This window comes from Mustela erminea, chromosome 11, assembly GCF_009829155.1.
Source record: "Mustela erminea isolate mMusErm1 chromosome 11, mMusErm1.Pri, whole genome shotgun sequence".
NCBI lineage: Eukaryota > Metazoa > Chordata > Mammalia > Carnivora > Mustelidae > Mustela > Mustela erminea.
Window position 1 is genome coordinate 16651556 of NC_045624.1, and position 3358 is coordinate 16654913.

Consider the following 3358-nt stretch of genomic DNA (forward strand, 5'->3'; position numbering starts at 1 on the left):
AAACCATTGCTTCACTCAAAAATATGGCTAAGTCCCTCAGACAAAATGATGAGCCAAAGACACAAGACACATGGTATAATTTCAATTGGCAATAATTGCACCTCAGATAAACCTCATTGGCTACGATACTGCCACTGCACAAAGCTGACACATGGTATAATTTCATGTATATACAACTCAAAAGGAGACAAAAATAGTTATAGAAATAAAATCAAAATTTTATAGAAATTTAAAAATTTAAAATTTATAGAAATAAAGTTGTGGTTTTTATGGAGAATGACTGGGGATGGCCATAAAAGAGGGTTCTGAGGTGGGAGAAATGTTTATATCTTGGTCTGAGTGTTGGTTACATGGATGTGTACGCCTTGCAAAAATGTATCAGTGGGGCACCTGGGTGGCTCAGTGTATTAAGCCTCTGTCTTCAGCTCAGGTCATGATCTCAGGGTCCTGGGATCGAGGCCAGCACCGGGCTTTCTGCTCGGCAGGGAGCCTGCTACCTCCTTTCTCTCTCTGCCTGCCTCTCTGCCTACTTGTGATCTCTGTCTTTCAAATAAATAAATAAAATCTTTTTAAAAATCTATCAAGCTCTATGCTTAGATTTGTGTATTTACTATGTATATCCTATACTTCAATATAAAACGTCTCCAAATCTCTCAATTATTTTAAGTCCCTATACAAAAACATCAACCATTTCTGATTCTTCATCTCTTTAAGACTTTCCCTCCTTAAAGTTTTCTGAGAAAAAAAAAAAAAATGAACAGTAGACTTCATGAGTGGCCAATACGTGACTTGGGAGAAACAAAAGGAAGAGGCAACTGGCTACAAGCTTCTCTCTCCTGTTGCCTTGGATCCCTTGTTTCAGGCACGAGGATTTCTCTTGTCTCATAATCTTCATTCCCATGTCCCAGAGAGTCCATGACCCCATAGTTATGGTCTCCCACTTGGTTGTTCAGCAAAGTGACCATTCAACCTAAAGCACTATGACTAGTCTTCAAGAAGAACAATATTATCAAAGGATGAAACAAAATTTCTCTTTAGAGGCTTATGGATGAATGGGAAGGAGAATTGTTAAGTGTTAGGAAACATGAATTAAATACCATAAATGATCAAGGAAGGAAACAATTTATATAGAGCATACAGGACTGTCTTCTCAAAGGAAGTGTTATGCAAACTGGTATTCAAAGATGAGTGGGAGATTCTCTCAAAGAGATGGTTTTAAAGAGACCTTTAACATCTACTACTTGCTGGGCACATTTCCAAATGCTTTATATATGCGCGCACGCATGTATGTGTGTGTATGCACATATATAAGATATATATATATATGTATATATATATATATTAATGTACTTGATTTTCATATCGTTCTAAGAGGTAGGCACTATACTGTCAACTGTACTTCGCAAATGAGGAAATCCACAGACGTAAGAAGAATTTGCCCCAGGACACAAGCTGGAAGCAGATACATAGGAGTTTGAAGAGGAATTCTGCAAGTCTGTGCTTCTAACTGCACTGCAACAGCAATGATAAAAGCACCTGCATCTAGGAGAGTCGAGGGCCAGCATCAGAGCATGGCAGTGCGGTGGGAGATGAGGCTGGCATGGGATGACAATGTTGTTCCACAAATGACGTTTTGGACTTGATTAAATGGGGAGCCATGAAATCACTTTAAGGTATTGAGTCATGATACGATTTTTATTTAGAAAGATTATTTTAGCAACAACTGGGATAGGAGGTAGTGACATTACTACTAAAGTAATAGTCTGGGCAAGAAATAATTAAGACCTCTTGAAATAAAGCAGTGAGGATAGAGATGAAGAAGAGCTTCCAGTTGTGGGCAGCTTTACCTGGAACCTCTGACAGAAATTATAAGTAGGCAGAGTCAGGCAGAGAGAGAAAGGAAAGCAGGCTCCCTGCTAGGCAGAGAGCCTGACATGGGGCTCAATCCCAGGACCCTGAGATTATGACCTGAGCCAAAGGCCGAGGCCTAACGAACTGAGCCACCCAGGCGCCCCTAGATCATTAGTTTTTAATCCAGAGTCCACAACAGACTCACTGGGCAGGTGTTCAAGATTCATTTTCCCTCCACCCACCCATTCTAATTTAGTAAATCTGGTGCAGTGCTCCAGCATGTGTATTTTTTTTTTTGAAAGGTCCCCAGAGAATGCTGTTACACCCCCTGATTAAGAACAACTGGAACAAAACTGGAATTTGATCTGGTTCTATATTCCTCCACCAATGAATACTCGCCCACCTTTCCCAGAGTGTCCCCTGCTTCAGAAAATGAAGAGTCATGTCGGCACTAATTTCTGCACCTGAGATTGTCTCTAAGTCTAAACTTTTATCTGGGGGTGTCCTTTTGTGTCTGCCTATGTGCCCAGGGATGATCCTATCCTCTGATTCATATGCCGTATGACCTTTGGATGTTTGTGGTCCATGCAGCAAATAAAAACAGGAAGAGTGGCACATCTACTAAATGTTTATTTCTGAAATGTATCAGATAATGGTTTCAGAGTGAATGATTCAGTCTCTAATAATAACACTCTATTAACTGATGAATCCAATTTAATCTGAATTCATGGGAATATTCAAACAGTTTTATACTTGTCAGTACTGAAATTTAAAAAGCAAACAAACCAGCAACAGAAGCATGGCAGGCATCTGTACAAAACATAGTGCCAGAGTGGCCTCATTTCATACCTGTCCCCTTCCATCACCGGATTCATCTTTCAGGGCTTCCTTCGGCCATCTGAGTCTCTTTCCTCTAGGCATACATCCCTGTCTGCTCTTGAAACATGCCGATATAACTACCCATTAACTACCATTCCTTTGGTTGCTGAGAATTTCAGAAACCCTACTAAATCTGGGGCATATTCTTCTTCCTCAGAAGCTCTCTGGAACTTTTGGCATAAAGTCCAAACACCCCGAAGGCTTAGAATAAGGTGACTGTGTTATTTATCCTCCAGTTCAAATGATTTGAGAACGAAAAGGGGGTGCTAATGATAATTAGAGTTGGAGAACAGGGTACACCAGGACAGCCTTGTCAATAGGGATCTCCATCAGCCTCCACAGGAGGCAATCCATGATCTGGCCCCTCATTACATAACCAGCACTTCATTAATATCTTCCTTGTGTCAGGCATGACACATACATTCTTTCCCATCACTACAAAAGTTGGACAATGCTTTGTTACTATTATTTCACCTATGAGGTAAAAAAGAAATCCAAGAGTTTGTAGAACCTCTTACAAACAGAAAGAGGCAGAATCAGAAATCAGAAACTGATCTGTTTGGCTTCTGTGTCTAAACTTTTCCTCAGATGTATGCTTTCCTTAACAACCAATAACTTTCTAAAATAG

At 40.2% G+C, this 3358-nt stretch overlaps 1 non-coding gene across 1 annotated transcript; it reads right to left on the minus strand.

The window, feature by feature from the left end:
- Window positions 1-146, minus strand: LOC116569711. The gene has a single exon (XR_004277150.1). It is a non-coding gene; the product is annotated as a U4 spliceosomal RNA (small nuclear RNA).
- Between the last annotated feature and the right edge of the window lie 3212 nt (window positions 147-3358).